Here is an 18800-nt window from a genome sequence, read left to right as displayed (position 1 = left end):
CCCAGCATCAGGGTCTTCTCCAGTGAGTGCTCCCTTCTCATTTGGTGGCCAAAGTATTTGAGCTTCAGTTTCATTATCTGGCCTTCCAGGGAACAGTCAGGGTTGATTTCTTTGAGGATTGACTGATTTGTTCTTCTTGCAGTCCAAGGGACTCTCAAGAGTCTCCTCCAGCACCATAGTTCAAAAGAATCTATTCTTCGGCGCTCGGCCTTCCTTATAGTCCAACTCTCACAGCCATACATGACTACTGGGAATACCATTGCTTTGACCATGCGGACTTTTGTTGGCAGGGTGATGTCTCTACTTTTTATCATGCTGTTTAGGTTCGCCATCACTTTCCTCCCAAGGAAATCTTTTAATTTCATGGCTGCTGTCACAGTCTGCGGTGATCTGGGATCCCAGGAACGTGAAGTCTGTCACTACTTCCACGACTTCCCCTTCTATTTGCCAAGGAGTGATGGGGCCGGATGCCATGATCTTAGTTTTTTTGATGTTGAGCTTCAAGCCCACTTTTGCGCTCTCCTCTTTTACCCTGAGCAAGAGGCTCTTGAGGTCCTCTTCACTTTCTGCCATCAGAGTGGTATCGTCTGCATATCTGAGGTTGTTGATCTTTTCCCCAGCAATCTTAATTCCCGCTTGTGATTCATCCAGGCCAGCATTTCGCATGATGTACTCTGCATATATATTAAATAAGCAAGGCGACAATATACATCCTTGTCGTACTCCTTTTCCTATGCTGAACCAATCAGTTGTTCCATATCCGGTTCTAACTGTCGCTTCTTGGCCCTTATACAGGTTTCTCAAGAGACATGTGAGGTGGTCTAACCATCTCATCCTTTGCCGTCCCCGTCTTCTTTGACCTTCAATCTTTCCCAGCATCAGGGTCTTCTCCAGTGAGTGCTCCCTTCTCATTTGGTGGCCAAAGTATTTGAGCTTAAAATTGTCTTTGATGTACTTGAATTCCAAGGCTAAATCTTGTGGTCCCATGCATAAGTTGTAAACCTCAATCATGTCTCCCCTCAGTCGTCTTTTCTCCAAGCTAAAGAGCCCTAAGCGCTTTAACCTTTCCTCATAGGGAAAGTGTTCCAACCCTTTTATCATTCGAGTTGCCCTTTTCTGCACTTTTCCCAAAGCTATAATATCCTTTTTAAGGTGTGGTGACCAGAATTGCACACAGTATTCCAAATGAGGTCGCACCATTGATTTATATAGGGGCATTATGATATTGGCTGATCTGTTTTCAATACCCTTCCTAATAATCCCCAGCATAGCATTGGCCTTCTTTATTGCAGTCACACACTGTCTTGACATTTTCAGTGAGTTATCTACTACGACTCCAAGATCTCTCTCTTGCTCAGTCTCTGCCAGTTCAGACCCCATCAATGTGTATTTATATTTAGGGTTTTTGGCTCCAATGTGCATCACCTTGCACTTGGCCACATTGAACCCCATTTGCCATGTTGACGCCCACTTGCCAATCCTTGACAGATCCCTTTGGAGTGCCTCACAGTCCTCACTGGTTTTCACCACCCTGAACAACTTCGTATCATCGGCAAATTTAGCCACTTCACTGCTTACTCCCAACTCCAAATCATTAATGAACAAGTTAAAAAGCGGTGGACCAAGTACTGATCCCTGCGGTACCCCACTGCTTACCACCCTCCACTGATAAAATTGCCCATTTATACTCACTCTCTGTTTTCTATTAATTAGCCAGTTTTTGAGGTTACTTAGGAACCTTTGATGAGGAACTTTATAAAAAGCTTTCTGGAAGTCAAGGTAAACAATATCTATTGGATCCCCCTTGTCCACATGTTTGTTCGCCCCCTCAAAGAACATTAACAGGTTAGTGAGACAAGATCTTCCCTTACAGAACCCATGCTGAGTCTGCCTCAATAGGTGTTGTTCATCTATGTGCCTACTAATTCTTTCCTTAATAATGGTTTCCACCAATTTACCCGGTATCGACGTCAGACTGACTGGCTTGTAATTTCCCGGATCTCCTCTGGAACCCTTTTTAAAGATGGGAGTGACATTAGCTACCTTCCAGTCCTCAGGTCACGAAGAGTCGGACAACATGACACATAAGCTTCTGTATTGCAAATAACCCTTGTCTCTCTGTACCTTGTATGTAGAGACAAATTACTTGCAGGATTTCTGTCAGGGCTATGTTATCCTAGTGTCCGGAGCCAGGCAACTTTTCACCTTACTGCAACTGAGTCTTCAAGTATAGTGCTTCACTTTTCCTCATAAGGATGAATGGAAGCCAGTTGGGACGCTGAACTGCAGGCTGTGGAAGGTGAGTAGTTTAGCAGTTCAAGACCCAGGTGCCGCAAGACGGGGTGAGCTCCTGTCTCTAGTTCCATCTCCTGCCAACCTAGCAGTTCGAAAGCAAGAAATTGCAAGTAGATAAATAGGTACCACTTCGGTGGGAAGGTAACAGCGTTCCGTTCACCTTGGTGTTTAGTAATGCCGGCCACATGACTTCGGAAATGTCTCCAGACAGCGCTGGCTCTTCGGCTTTGAAATGGAGATGAGCACCGCAACCCTAGAGTTGGACTCGACTGGCTTTCGAGCAAGGGAACCTTTACCTTTTAGGACACTATAGTCTGCCTTGAGTCCCAGTGAGAAAGGTGGACTATAAATGAAAATAATAACTATCTTTGCATAGCTCCAGAGAGGCATAAAACTTGCATCCTTTTTACAATGGCAGGCAGAGAAAAGGACACCAGATTCTGGGATTCCTCTGAGGGGCAGCAAGTTGTCATTCATTTAGTTTATAATAATAAGTTTCCCACCCTAGAGAGAACCATTTAGATATTCTGCATCAGGTCCCCAAATTCCTGCATCAGGTCCTCTGCTGCTAAAAGCTTATTAGCAAACAGCCCAGAATTGTATAGCCTCTAGAATGGAAGCATAACCACAGCTCTGCTATTTCTGTATTGTCTTCATCATACAGAATTAGAGAGTGGGCGGCTCAGTTGTCAACAGAATGACCTCAATTGCCTCCTCTTTTTGCGTTTTATTTCCAGTCATACACATGTGCTACTTTTGAGCTCTTTTCTCTGGTTAAATATGCAGTTGTTCAAGTTAGGGGTGTAGTTGATATTTCAGCTTATCAGTTTCAGTGGTAAACAGTGGTGTGGCAGATGCAATTTGTAGACTCTGAAGAGATGTAATAATAAAGTCTGTTTATTACTGCAATTAACGTATCTGCTCTCCTAAGCATGCTTTCACAGTTACAGCAAGAAAGTGCTTATTTCAAGTGCATAGTTTTAAAACAAAAATGAAGGACAGAACTGAAGGCAAGCAAGATAACTGATTCCAAAACAAGGGATCAGGTGGGAAAAGGAGTTAATCAACCAGGAGACCAATCAATAAACAAGTATTTCAGTGAAAAATCTACACATGATAGGCATCTATAATTTATAATACAACCTTGTAAACCACCTTGTTATACCAGAAGTCATTGGCCATGTTCTTGCAACCCAAAGATAACGGTTGAGTGTTAAAAGAGAATCAGCTGGGCCGTGAGAATTTTACTGATCCACTTGTCCGATGGTCCGTGTTGTCAGTACTGAGTAATGATGGAGTATATAGGGCATACTCAGCAGGCTAGTAAAGTCAATGGAGCTCCTCTGATTTACCTCACCTGAGGTGTCAGGCCTTATCAACTATTGATTTGGTTTGCCAAGGTGACTTCAATAACTCCAAGCTATGCACAGATGAAGCTTGTTTCTTATTTTTATTGTTGCATATAGTTCATGAAGGTTATGTTCGTTTAGCACCATTTCATCATTTTTTTTGTTCAACACATGGCTTGTATGATCTAAAGAGCATCTGTAGTTTGGGAGCCTTGGTATAATTGTTCAAACATATTTATGCATTACAGTACAGGTTTATTTGTTGAAACGGAGTCACTGGAGTCATTCAAAGCATTCAGGTTTCCTCAGAGGTTCAGATAAATGGAAACTGGATTTACAGAAAAATTACAGTGTTGTGAAGCATCAGGAAGTGACACAATGAACTTGAATAACCAGAGATTTTAGTTTTACTGAAAAGGATTCTAAGAAGCATCTGTTACATATATTGATGTGCGTCCAGTGGCACCTTTAAGACGTACAGAGTTTGTTTGGTCTTAAAGGTGCCACTGAACTCAAACTTCGTTCTGCTGCTTCAGACCAACATGGCTACACACCTGAATATATTGATTTGAATAAAACTTGGCAATTTGATTTACAATTAGGACTCCAAACTGATATAGTAGATTTACCATAACCATCACACTATACAACTGTGATATTTTGAATCCTGGACCATATTAGTGGCTCAAGAACCATCGAAGAGAAATGCCTACATTATTCCCTTTTTGAAGTACACTTGGCAATTTGATTCATCCTTCTATTAAACAATAACATTGTAGTTGGTTTATTTTCTTTATTGTTATTGTTACAATTATCTTAAAAACACTGGTATTTTTTAAAACTATCATCTTAGGAAAGAAGAAACATATATTTCAGACATTTTTTTCATAATTAGTGCTATAAAGGGTTTTGTTTACAAGTTCTCACAAATATTTATTTCTGTGAAAGGGCACATGATGGCACAGGAATAGTTTTCTTAGGAGATTCCACTGCACACTTATAAATAAATTTCATGTTTTGTCATCTTTCATGTACAATATTCTACAACAGCTGTGCATGGCTTATTAAAGATATCTTGTTAGTAGGAAGATGAGTTGACCTCATGTTCTGTCTGTGCAGTGCAGGAAAAGCCATTTATTGATATCATGCAAAAATAGATAAAAATAGCTGGTTTCTATGGCTACTGAGGCTGGAAGACTCCTGAGGAACATTTCTATGACAGAATCTAGAGAATGAAAGGAAAGAGGCAACCAATACAGCCTGCATTGGGGAGATATTGAATAACCAGAGAACACACTATGACAGAATCTAGAGAATGAAAGGAAAGAGGCAACCAATACAGCCTGCATTGGGGAGATATTCTGCCTTGGTGTTCTCAGCACTCTGGTACGAGAATGAGTTGTGTTTCTTTGTTGAAGAGCTGGAGATGCAGATTAGACCAACCAGAGTGGCCCTAGCAAGGCAAGAACCTCCTGTGTGATGGACACATTTAGAATCAGAATTAAAAATAGTCATTGTAACACCTGTTTTTATCTGTGATTGTTTTCCCTTTGATCCTGGTCTCCTAGGAAAGTACTACAAAGCTATTTAATTCCATCCCTGTTCAGCAATACACATAACTTAATACTGAGGCTACAATCCCAGTGCTCATTTACTTGGTAGTAAGTCCTACTTAATAAAGGGGGAATTCATTCTGAGTAACCCTGCATAGATCAGGCAGCATTTAGACTTGCATTTAGACCAGTTTGGTGTAGTGGTTAAGTGCGTGGACTGTAATCTGGGAGTACCGGGTTTGATTCCCCTCTCCTTCATTGCACCTGCTGGATGACCTTGGGCAAGCCATAGTTCTGGCACAGCTGTTCTTGAAAAAGAGCAGTTTGTCAGAGCTCTCTCAGCCCCACCTACCTCACAGGGTGTCTGTTGTGGGGAGGGGAAGGGAAAGGAGTTTGTAAGCCGCTCTGAGACTCCCTTGGGTAGTGAAGGGTGGGGTATAAATCCAATCTCCTCTTCTTCTTCTTCTTCTTGTAAGAGATTTGTGAAAAAGAATGGACTGAAGCTTGTACTTTTTGGTAACACTTAGCTTTTGTATAGCACCTTCAACCCTAAATATGTACAATGTGGCTGTTACCTTCAAAGCTGTCAGTATCATTGTTCCCAGAAGAGAAACTTCCTTAGAGTCAAATAACAGACAGAAAGAGACCTCCTCATATGAGCGTATAGTCTCAGCAAGTTCTCAGTTCAGTGGGAACGCTTGTTTTCATATGGCTACCTGAGGAACTGTTTGAAAGCTTGTTTCATGTATTTATTCCTAAACCTATCATTGCCTTATCATGCTTTCATGTGGGCCCCTGTGTATCCATCTAGGTATGTCAAAGTCTGAAGGACAGCTTCCTGGGTTGCTGTCCATGTCTAGATTATATGTATTTCTGAAAACATGGCACACTATGAAATCAAAGTAAACTGGTGTGCAGATATCAGCATTATTAATTCAGAGTAAACTTAAATTATACATAAATATATATAAAGATAAATGTAGTAATCAATAGATATATAAACTTTCATTTAATCATTAGTGGCTTATATACTCAAGTGTGGGACCTTTTAGTGACCCATGTATTATAAAGTGACTGTGCAAACTGACTATAGGTACATTCAATAAACAGATGGCATAGAGAACCATCTTCTCCATAAATTAGAGATACAGTGAATCTGGTACAAAGGTTGTTTACTGCATATGTAGACACATGCAAGATTGAAGGCAGTGTGTCTGCCTAGATCAAAATACCTATCAATCACTATGGTAATTATGAGAAGATTTGGACTGTGTGGTATTTTCTATTGAAAAAGAAATTAGTGTAAAACATTATTTTAATAATAAACTGTTGGGGTGAAAATGGAGGGTTGGATGTCTCTCTCAAGATAAAATTTCAGAAAAATGCTGAGCCAGCTTCCATCTGAATACTCGGCCCCTTTAGGTTTTCATAAGTTGACTTGCACCCAAAGCACTGAGTTTTAGAAATAAGGGAAAGGCATCAAATGTCCTTGCCAGTTAGAGACTATGTAAGTAGAAACTGAGGGGTTACAAGCAGATGTGTAATTTCTATTTCTTTGTCACTGTGGACATACTATCCTGAAGAGCCAGATGAGCATGAACATGGAGTGGTCAAGTCCTCCCCATCCCAACACTCCTATATATTGAGCCTATAGGGATAAAGTGCTTCCTACAATTATATTGGATAATCTCAGTGCAAAAAACAAAAATACGTTTTGTGGATATAATTTCTTTAAAAGAATCTTTTCTACTTTGGATAATGTTAGAATGCAAAAATTGCACACCCTGTAATAAACCTGATAGTCATATTATTCTAGTAAAAGCCACAGCCAGTGTTATCAGAGTAATTAGATTAATTCCTATTTCACAGTTTCAGATTCCAGCATTAGTACTTCATGTGTATATAGTAGAGGGGTTAAGTCAAATAAGATGATCTTTTTATACTTTTTGTACAGTTTCATCTTGTCGATCTTTAGGAAGATGTTACAGCAGTGAATTGGTTTGAGTGATGGTCCTTTTCTTAGCTTCATTCCTGCAAGTTGCACATGTTCTGGTCTCTTCCAAGCTCGCTGCATAAACATGTTCTTCACCTTAAATTGGTTGAAAGTACTCTTGGCAAGATCACTTCTGTCAAAAGATCAAAACAAAGTACAACTTGGGAGAAAGCCTCATCACACTTTTTTTTGCTGTCTTACCTACTATTGTCAAGTAAATGAAACATTAGGAGACATTCTGGCTCTGAGGAGGACTAATATTTATACAGACAATGCATTGCATATCTTGGAAGATACCTTGAGACAAAGTTCTAGCAGTTCTTAATGTTAAAAACTCTTTCCATGCACCCACTACTGTTTCTAGTTTTACCACTCAGTAAGTGCTGACATTCAGGGCAATGCTGTGGACATAGTTTATCTTGATTTCAGTGAGGCTCTTGATAAGGTTCCACATGATATTCTTGTTGACAAGTTAGTAAAATGTGTTGTGGTTGATTTGTAACTGGTTGACAGATCACACCCAAAGAGTGCCTGTTAATGGTTCCTCAGCCACTTGGAGAGGAGTGACAAGTGGAGTTCCTCAGGGATCTTTCCTTGGCCCTGCATTGTTCAACATCTTCATAAATGACTTGGATGAAGGAATAGAGAGGATGCTAATTAAATTTGCAGATGATACTTAATTGGGAGGGGTAGCAAATACAGTAGAAGACAGAGTCAAGATAAAGGATGAGCTTGAGAGGCTGGAAAAATGGGCTAAAAAAATAAAATAATTCCAATGGGGATAAATGTAAAGTTCTGTATTTAGGTAGGAAAAATCAAGTGCATAATTATAGGATGAGAAAGATTTGCCTTGGCATACAAAAGGATATAGGGGTCTTAGTAGCCCATACACTGAACATGAGTCAGCAGCATGATGCAGTGGCTAGGAAGGCAAATGTGCTTTTGGACTACATCAACAGACGTATTGTGTCCAGATCATGCAGAGTTATGGTATCACTTTACTCTGCTTTGTTTAGTCCTCACTTGGAGTATTGTATTCAGGTCTGGGCACCAAAGTTTAAGAAGGATGTTGACTAGCTGGAACATGTATACAGGAGTGCAACGAAGATGGTGAGGGGTCTGGAAACCAAGTCATAGAATCATAGAGTTCGAAGGGATCTCCAGAGTCATCTAGTCCAACCCCCTGCACGATGCAGGAAATTCACAAATTATTTGCCCCCCACATGCCCAGTGACCCCATCCCCATGCCCAGAAGATGGCAAAAAACCTCCAGGATCCCTGGCCAAATTGGCCTAGAGAAAAATTGCTTCCTGACCACAAAGTGGCAATCAGCATTTCCCTGGGTGTGTAAGAAAGGGCCATGAGAACTAAGCACTGATGCAACTTGTCCTGCCCTCCTTGTCATGATCCGCCTAAGTTCACAGAATCAACATTGCTATCAGATGGCCATTTAGCCTCTGTTTAAAAACCTCCAAAGAAGGAGAGTCCATCACTTCCCGAGGAAGCCTGTTCTACTGAGGAACTGCTCTAACTGTCAAGAAGTTCTTCCTAATGTTTAGCCAAAAACTCTTTTGGTTTAATTTCAACCTGTTGGTTCTAGTCTGACCTTCTGGGGCAACAGAAAACAACTCCATAACATCCTCTATATGACAGCCCTTCAAGTACTTAAAGAAGGTTATCATATCACCTCTCAGTCATGTCCTCTCCAGGCTAAACATACCCAGCTTACTCAGTGAAACAGGCCTCCTCAGGAGGTGGTGGGCTCTCCTTTTTTGGAGGTTTTTAAGTTGAGGCTAGATGGCCATCTAACAACAATGCTGATTCTGTGAACTTAGGCAGATCATGAGTGGGAGGACAGGAAGGGATGAGTCAGTGCTGGGCTCTCATGGCCCTTTCTTACATGTCCAAGATAATGCTGATCACACTTTGGGGTCAGGAAGGAATTTTCTTCCAGGCCAGATTGGCCAGGGATCCTGAAGGGTTTGGGTTGGGGTTTTGTTTTTTGTTTTTTGGCCTTCCTGTGGGCATAGAGCAGGGGTCACAGGGGGAGTGGGGGGGTAGATGTGGATTTCCTGTGTTGTGCAGGGGGTTGAACTAGATGACCAGCTCTATGTTTCTTTCATTTTAAAACATTCTCAAGGTTGAAAAATGTAAGGTGTTACTATGAAATGCAGTTTGCACGAGATGTGATCTAGAAGCTGCATCTCTGGTACATGGTCTTGACTGACAAAGATCTACCTCTTTCATTCATACGGTAATGCTTAGGCTTGCCAAGTCCGCCCGGGGCGGGGAAACCTCCGTCCCAGAGGCCCGTTCCCCACCGCCGGCGGATCGGGCCCCAGGGGGAACCCCACCCCCAAAGTACGCGACATGCACGTCACCCAGAAGTGACGCGACCACACCGGGCACGCTGGGGGGCGGGGCCACAGTAATCCGAGGGAAAACTCTATGTCGTGGTCCCGCCCCCAGCGTGCCCGCCGTGGTCGCATCACTTCCGGGTGACGGGGCACGTGCTCCAGGAACAAGCCGGGAGCCCCCCGCTCCAGCAGCAGGTAAGACTTGGCAACCCTAGTAATGCTTGAAAAGGAAAATTGCCAATTGAAGTATCTCTGAACAACGTATAACTCCATCTTATGTATGTTTACTAGAATTAAGCTGACTGCTCATCTAGATCCTGCTGACCTGGCTAAGATGATCCATGCTACCATAACCTCCAGATTGGACTGTTGTAATGAGCTCTACATGGGGTTGCCTTTGAAGACATCTTGGAAGCTCCAGTTGGTACAAAATATGGCAGCAAGGCTTCTCTCTGGATCTACCACTACTGTGTAAACTGGACTAGCTAGCTATTTGTTTCCAGGCCCAATTCAAAATGCTAGTTATTACTTTTGAATGCCTTCATGGCCTGAGGCCCTCATACTTAATGAACTGCATCTCCCAGTGTACATCCCTGCACCAGTTAAATTCGGCAGACAGCCTCCTTCTTAAGGTGCCCTCCCTTAGGACTGTGTGTACAGCTACAGTGAGACCATGGGCCTTTTCTGTGGTGGGACCAGTCCTTTGGAGTGGGGGAGGAAGGCACCTTCACTTACTACCGTTAGAAAGGCATGTAAGGCAGTCTTATGGTGGAGGGTGAATTGTTCCAGCAGTTCTGGCTGTAAGTTTTAATTCTTGTGTATGTTAACTCTGAATGTTTTTAAATTTGTAATCTGTATTTATCCTGTTTTAATTTTGTTAACTGAACTTTTATTTATGTCCTTGCAAACTTGGTTGCTACATTGTTTGCCACCCTGAGTCCAAGGAGATAAGGGAGGATAGAAATGTTTAGGGTTGCCAGTCACTAAGTGGGGCCTGGAGATCTCCTGGAATTACGACTGATCTCCAGACAACAGAGACCAGGTCCTCTGGAGAGAGTGGCTCTGCTTTGGAGGGTGGACTCTCTGGCCTTACATCCCACTGAGGTCCCTCCTCTCCCCAAACCCCACCCTCCCCAGGCTTCACCCCCAAATCTCCAGGGATTTCCCATCTCTGAGTAGGCACCCCTATCGATGGAAAGGACAGCAGCTTTATAATTTGATTTAAAGCCTACTGATGTAATTCTGGAGGCATAGATGATCAGGATGGTGAAAGTGCAGTGTGTTCAAATCATTACTGGTATGCAGGTCTTTTTTGTGGTTGTACTCACTGGTACTGAGCACTGGCACCTTTGGGAGGACTCTCCCAAGTCCTGAGGGGTAATGGGTAGAAATTTAGGGATGCCCAGCTGAGCCAGGTAACCAGCATGAGGGTTGGGGGAGACATGGTGGGGCAGTGGCAGTGCGAGCGTGATTACCTCACTTCTGGGGAAAACCTGATAGCGCTGGCAGTAGCTCTAGGAATCATCAGACTATCTAACCATAGTGTCAGGGATTCCTAGAGCTATTACCACTGTTTCCGGGGTTTTCCCAGAAGTAATCTCATCATTGTGCTGCTGGTGAGTTTAAAAAAATGTCTGTCACCTCCACTTGGAGTGGGGGATTCCCTGCCTTGACAGGGGCTTGTTAGCCCTGTGGAAATCAGTGCAACTTTATGTATGAATCCCGGGATTTGTACAATTATTGTAAAATGACTAAAAATGTAGTAGGGACATACTTTGTTAGATCTAATTTAAAGACAGGGTCTTATTTACCCTGATCGTATTCATGTTTAGAGATACCCCCAAGCAAGTATATGTAGGGTTATAACCCCAAAAGGCCGCTGTTGCAATGATAGCAAGAATGGAAGTAAATTAGGTTATTTCTCTAGCTCTCCTTTTGTGTATATTTGCCTTCAGTGAAAGTATCTTCTTTCAGCTCCATGGCAATAAGAGTGGGGGGAAAGGCTTATCCTGTGAACCTTTCAGACTGATTCACTAAGAATGATGACTGTGTGCCAGATGAGCCCTCATTGTGGCTTCAGGCCATTATTGTACAGGTTTGAAGTAGCTCTGCCATCTCCTACAGCAACATCATTCCCTAGTACCTGACAAAGGTTAATTAAAGTCTGTTTTAGTTCCTCGTTTTTCTTTACACAAAAACCTCCTCTCCCTTGGGATGACATCATACATAGCTCATCTTTGCTGGATTGAGATTTCACATTATCCCCCCCTGCAGTGAAAAAATAAAATAAAGCAATCACTGTGTGGGTCCTGGCAAATGGCCAAATTAGTAAGTCCTCTTGAAAGGAGACCAGGTCACCAGGCTGTATAGCTTTACTACTTTGGTGCATATCTGGTGATTAGGGTTGTTGGAAAGTTTAAGAGAATTTATTGGTAAAGGAAGAACATGCCTTCCTAGTCAATTCATCCTTTACTTGCAGGACCAAATTCATCTGATCCCAAAGGCAAACAGGATCAAACAAATGGCCTTGAAATCATGGCTTGAAACAACCACTTTTTTCTCTCCCCCCACACTCTTTTTAAACATCCAGCCAAGGAGGAGTTCTATAGTACTGGAAAGCTTGCTCAAAGTTTTGTGTCATTTTTATCGTTTTTAATAAAGGATATTACATGGTCTTGGACTCTCTCTCTCTCTCTCTCGGCTGTTTATGAAAATGCTAATTAATATAACCAAATACAGCACATTCATTTTTAAATACTGACTTCATTGTGTTAGAGTGGTTTTTGGTTGTGGAGCAGTTAGCCCCCCTACCTTTAGCTCCCCTACCCAATATACCATCATTTTTACTTTTTTATAATCAGAGATTGTCATAATTACTTTCTATCACTTCCTTCAGAAGTCCTGAGTGGTCTTGGCCTCTTCCAGCTTCTGGGGTGCCTAGTCATAACAATAGTTCTAAAAAATCACCAGAGACTGTGTCACATTTTGGTCCAATTGAAATGTGCTTAAAGACAACTTGCAAAGAAATTTAATAAGTGTATAATAGTGCGATCCTAAGAAGAGTTACAGCAGTCTAAGGCCATTGAAATGAATGGGGTTAGACTGGAGTAAGTCTCTTTAGGATTGCACTGTAAATCTCAGCCCCTGTGCCCGAGGTTGAGGCTCAGGCCAGATGGTTCCCACACACACACAAACACATTTGCTCTGCTTATGGGCATGGATGCTAGCTGAGGGGTGCTATATAAATGGCTCCTTTCAGAGCAGCATCGAAGCAACTAAAACGTGGGACAGGAGACAGACCTGAGTTTCCCTTAATCCGGAGACAGAGAACAGTCTGACTCTGAAGTGATTTTGACAGAAATAATAATAAATCGGTACCTCAAAAATGCAATGAAATGCTTTGAGTCATGACAAGTACCCACAGTAAGGCTCAGGGTGCTTCAGAAGAGGAAACTGCCCAATAACCATTTAATATAGTGAGTTTCTGGATCTTGAGAAAGGTTGTTATTTGAATAGAGACATTTTGCTGAACCTAGGGAAGAAAAACAAGGAGACAGAAATAAAATGTAAGAAAACAGATTAACGTCTTCCGCATTCTCCCACTTTCCACTGCCGACACTCATGAGAGAGGCCATCATTTACACGCTGGTTTCATCTCTTCCTGCCAGTGTTCCTTCCTGAGTTAATCCATCAGTCCTCCGTGGTGGAGCTGAAAGGAGGAAGGCAGCCTTTCTGCTGGGCACCAGGCTCGTCTCTGTATGCTGCATAGACTGTGGTGCTTCCTTACTTTTCCAAATAACAATAGAGATATGCTGGTGGATGCTTCACCCATTAACACTACTATTAAAAAGACCAATGAAGGAGTGGGAAAGCGGGATGTTCCAAAAAGAGAATCCCTGAGACTCAAGGGGTAACAATGTCTTACCAAGTGATTATAGGAATATTGCTCCTCCACCTCAAAAGTATGAGTTAAGATGATGTACAAAGGCCTTTCCCTCTCAAACAGCTGTCTCCTGCTCAGTGCTGGCCTCTTCCTTCTTCCTCTTCATGTTGCAGAAGCCATGGAGCCCACAGAAGCAAGCAAAGGTGAACTGGGGCATCCCCTAGGACAGGTAAGGGACAGGAACATCCAAAGGAAATCTGCATGGGGTAAAGTGAGAAAAGAGAGGGTTTTTCCCCCTCCACCCAGAACATCTCCAGCTGGCATTCTGGAACAATTCCAGAGTGTGTGCTCAAGAGGCAGCTACAGGCCTTCTGCCTAGAATAAATCTTTGCTCCCACCTCCAGAACGTGGGCAGCTGATTCCAACCACAATTCAGAACTTTCTGTTTCAATATGGCCTTTTTAAAAAAAAGAATGTTCTTTTATTTGCTTGTTTACATACTTCATTTATAGTCTGCCTTTCTCACTGAGACAAGAGACAGATTTTAGACCTAATCAGGACTTTCTAGAAAATGCTATAATAAGTGATTCCTTCTGTCAAACTGAGTTTTTGGAAGGCTCTTGCCACCCCATTCTTGGTTTGTTCCCAACAAGACAATCAGCAGAAACTTCAGGAACAGTGCCTCTGATCAATTGGTGTGGGTATGGAAGCATGATGCAAATGCATAAATTCAGTACTATGGGAGGAGAATCACCAAGCCTGTGTGTCAGGAGAATGCTGTTTCCAGCCAAGCTTCAGCTGCAGCAGCTTTCATATTAAGCCTTAAGCTCTGGGGGACTCTTCCTCATCTCTGGGACTCCATCACACTGTCTCTGAATATGGCGAGAGAGTCATGCATCCTCTTTTTGTGTTGTGATTGCTGCTGCTTACCCCTGCATCCCTTTCTGGCTACCATACTGCAGCAGTGATGTATCCTACCAGCACAATGGGCATCAGCATCATATAAAAACTGCCTGAGATATGGATCTGGGATAGATTAAGATCTATGGGCACAAAGTGTTAGACAAGTACAAAATACTAATACTGATGCCAGAGAGTTCAACAGCTGGCCAGTGTTTAAAAGAGAACATTGGACTAGTCTGACAGGAAAACAGTTCTTGCTCAAAGTGAAGGAGGCTGTGAGGCACGTTACTTGAAGCTCTTTCAAGCTTATGCTTTTTCTTGCACCATTTTGCTAGCAGAACAAAAAGTGACAAATTCCCCTGCAAATTTTCAAAAGCCTTTCTCTATGACTTAAAAGCATGGACTGAATCTCATACTTAAAGTCAGTTAAATTAAAAAAAACACTTTATATAGCTGCTGGTGCCAGCTAACTGTGAAGCAATTGCTTGAATTCACAGCTCAGATTCCAGAGGGGGTACTGTTTTCTGCCTGTGTTGCTGTTTTGTTTTTTAAATTATCTTTCCCCTTCAGGTGGAAAACCATCTCACATCACATCTGACAAGCCTTTATTGGCATATGTATACACATACAATAGGATCTAACATCTACACTGGTTTGTGGGTTTATGGAGACACCAATGAAGCCTTAATAATTCTAGTGACTTGTCTTACACAAAGGTTGTGAAGCAAAACCAAAAACACATCATGTCCAGTTGGCTTGTGTCCCCCCTCCCACTTCTACCCCCACTGAAGCACAACATTCCAATCTGTGAGTTACCTCCTCAGCCAAATTAAAAAAAATAGGGAGAGAAAGACAATCCTGTTTGAGACGGTTGCTTTTTGGTCGCTCAGCTAGCACTTGGGGCATGCTTAAGCCCTCCAAGGTTACAGGGAATATTTGACTGACCTTCCAACATCAAACACAACCCGCTCAGCATTCATTATAAAGCCCTTCGGCATCTCAGAACAGTCAGTTCCACATGGCAATGAAAATTACATCCCTCCCATCCAGTAACCTGGGAACCGGAGAAGGCTAGCTCTATCCTGACTGCTTCAGACTGACCTTGTTTTCTCAGTGATGGACTTTGCCTTTAGCATAATGCAGCCCCACTACAGATGAGCAACAGAGGCACACAGCCCATTTACTTCTGCAGCTGCACATTTCTCCCCTTCCTTCCCATTCCCCTCCCCTCCAGTTTCATTTGACAGGTTTCTGTATACCTGCCTGCCAGGCTCCTTGGTTTAAACAAGGTCCCTGATACTTCCTCTGAGGTTCACAAAACAATGACTAGAGAACTCTGTAATGAGTCTTCCCATCTGCAGGGTTTGTGAGCAGACTGCCAGCTTCCTGCATCTTTTTGCTGCTTTTATTCTATGCATGTAAAAGGGTTCTCTGAGGTAATGATGAGAAGAGAGCAAAGTTCTACCCAATAAAGCTGCTGGAGGGCTGGCTCTGCAGCCGCAAAGTGAGCTGATTTCTCAAGCCTCCACCTGCAATTTCTCTGTCTGTGTTTCTGTAGGTGGATGGGGATGCCAGGAAATGTCAAAGTGCCGTAATCAGCAATGAGCTGTGCTGCAGGAAGACAATGGCAGGGATATAGCATAAGCTGGGTGGGGGGAAGGCTTAATTAAAATGCCAGTTTTTGTAGTCATACTTTTTTCTTAGCAACTGCAGTAACCAGAAAAGAATTGTTTTAATATATTGGGTGGCTCAAGTGGTTAAGACGCTGAACTGCAGGCTGTGGAAGGTCAGTAGTTCAGCAGTTCAAGACCCGGGTGCCGCAAGACGGGGTGAGCTCCCGTCTCTAGTTCCAGCTCCTGCCAACCTAGCAGTTCGAAAGCAAGAAATTGCAAGTAGATAAAGAGGTACCACTTCGGTGGGAAGGTAACAGCGTTCCGTGCGCCTTCGTGTTTAGTCATGCTGGCCACATGACCACGGAAACGTCTTCGGACAGCGCTGGCTCTTCGGCTTTGAAACGGAGATGAGCACCGCAACCCTAGAGTCGGATTCGACTGGCTTTCGAGCAAGGGAACCTTTACCTTTACCTTACATTGGGGAAGGATGGTGTGTTTAAGAAGTTAGAATACATTCCATAGTCTGTCATCGTATAATTTCAGCCATTGTTTTTCTTTTTGCTTTGCTAGTACATTTAACATTTTGTTACAAGCTGTTGGCGTTTTATGTCTGCAAAACGTACTCCTTTTGTTTGCTTTTTTTGTTGGTTAGTTGATTCTTCACAATCACCTCCAGCAATACCAGACTCTCTCCACCTTTTGATTGTGGAGTTCCTCTCCTTATTTTACAGCCTCCATATCTATGACAGATGGTACGGGCGATTTATAGTTGTTGTCCTACAAACATGTATCCACTGGTATGTTTATATCAAGTAAGGCAGAGAACAGAGTTCATGAGAATGGACCACTGATTTGCTGCCCCAAACTACTTGCTTCTGTGAGGCTCGGGTGCTGGAACGGCCTACTAAATGATTTTGAAAGCTTTCTTTTCAAAAGTTAATGCAGCTTTCAACTAAATTCTCAGGACAGATGACCTTTTTATTTCAGAAGCAACTGTTGGCTATTCCCCTCTCTCCGGATTTCCCAGAGTCATGTGGTGTTCTCTTCTTTTGCTTGAGCCATGTATATTGCAACCCTAAGCAGAGTTACACCTTTCTAAACCCAATGATTTCAATGAATTTAGAAGGATGTATTTTATTTATATCCTGTCTTTCTGCTCTGACAAGGGCCATCATGGTGGCCAACAAAGTAAAACATACATAGTAAAATCACATTTTAAAACCATTAAAACCAAGCAAAACAACAACACAGCATTAAAGTAATTAAAATCAGAGCTCTGTAACTCGGTTTAGGATGGCACTGCTAAAGTTGTTTTCTTTGCAAGTTTCTTTTCACAATGTACTATTCTTGTGGCACACTAAGATTTGATGTGTGAGAACTGATGGGTTCCAACTCCAGCTGGAGCATGGAGATTTTCCAGAATTCCAGCTGTTTATGGGTAACAGTTGCCCTGGAGAAAATGTCTGCTTTGTAGGGTAGACGCTATGGGCATTGTGCCCCACTGGGGCCTTTTCCCAAACCCCACGCCAACAGGCTGTACAAATATCCAGGAATTTCCCAACCTGGAGTTGGGAACCCTAGCTGATGGGAGGAGGAGTTGGTGAACAAATGGTCCTGCTGTGGAGCATAGGGCTAAATTAGATGGCCTTCTGCAACAAATTAGAAAATCAAACATGGTAAAGATATAAAAATCTAAATATGCACTTCCCTGCTTCTTGGGTCAGGATCCAAAGTGCTGTGAGTGACCTTCCACATACACACCTACATTTTCAGTCCCCACTTTGCACTGCAGCCTCTCATGACCTGTGAAAAAGTGGCTCTTTGAGGCTAAGGAAGCTCTGAGGGGTAGGATTGCCAGGTCCCATCTTCTCCCCAATGGGGGGGGATTTGGGGGGTGTTCTGGGAGGGGGAAGGACTGTGCACGATGCAATGACATCATACAGAGTGACATCATTGCATCGGGGATGCAGCGCTGTGCGTGCAAGCCTCCTGCTTTCCCCCAACCATTTCCCTTTAAATGGTTGGGGGAAAGGTGGGCACCCCATGCATCTGCCCTGCAAGCCACAAATTCGTGGCTTGCAGGGCAAGGAGCAGGTGGCCCCCCCTTGAAAAGAGTGGCACCATGTGCACCTGCCTGGCAAGCCACAAATTCGTGGCTTGCGGGGCAGGTGCTCATGGCACCCAGTCTTTTCAAGCAAGACCACAGATGACTGTTGGGGGCAGGGCTTTCCCCACTGGCCAGCTGGCCTGTGTCAGAGCCCCAAAAGTCATGGGATCCCCACCTGGGGACTGGCAACCCTAATGATGTGTCAGCAAAAAGAGTACAAGGAACAGCCATTCAAGGGAATTCTGGTCATGTTACTTACCTTTAACTTTCAAGAGTGACTGAATTCTTTAACATTGTCATATAATTTTAGAACCATATAATTTTAGAACACAGACAAACATAAGAGAAGCCGTGTTGGATCAGGACAGTGGCCCATCCAGTAGAATACTCAGTGTCACACAATGGCCAAAAACCAGGTGCCATCAGGAGGTCCAGCAGCAGGGCCAGAACTCCAGAAGCCTTCCCACTGTTGCTTCCCAAGCACTAAGAATACAGAGCCTCACTGCCCCAGTCATAGTGTTCCATCTATACCTTGTGGCTAATAGCCACTGATGGACCTCTGCTCCATATCTTATATTCTAATTTCCAACAGAGGGCGCCATGTGCGGATACTTATTTCCACTAACAGGAAGCTCACTCTGCCCCAACAGCTTTTCCTACATAGTCAATATAGTTCCTGTGTCTGCAGAAAAATCCAAGAAGTAAAAAAATCCCTTCAGGGACCCCCCAATACCTTTTGAAATGGCC

The sequence above is a fragment of the Gekko japonicus genome, unplaced genomic scaffold (assembly GCF_001447785.1).
Source record: "Gekko japonicus isolate JY-2015 unplaced genomic scaffold, Gekko_japonicus_V1.1 scaffold276, whole genome shotgun sequence".
NCBI lineage: Eukaryota > Metazoa > Chordata > Lepidosauria > Squamata > Gekkonidae > Gekko > Gekko japonicus.
The sequence above is the reverse complement of the archived record's forward strand: the minus strand, read 5'-3'. Positions refer to the sequence as shown.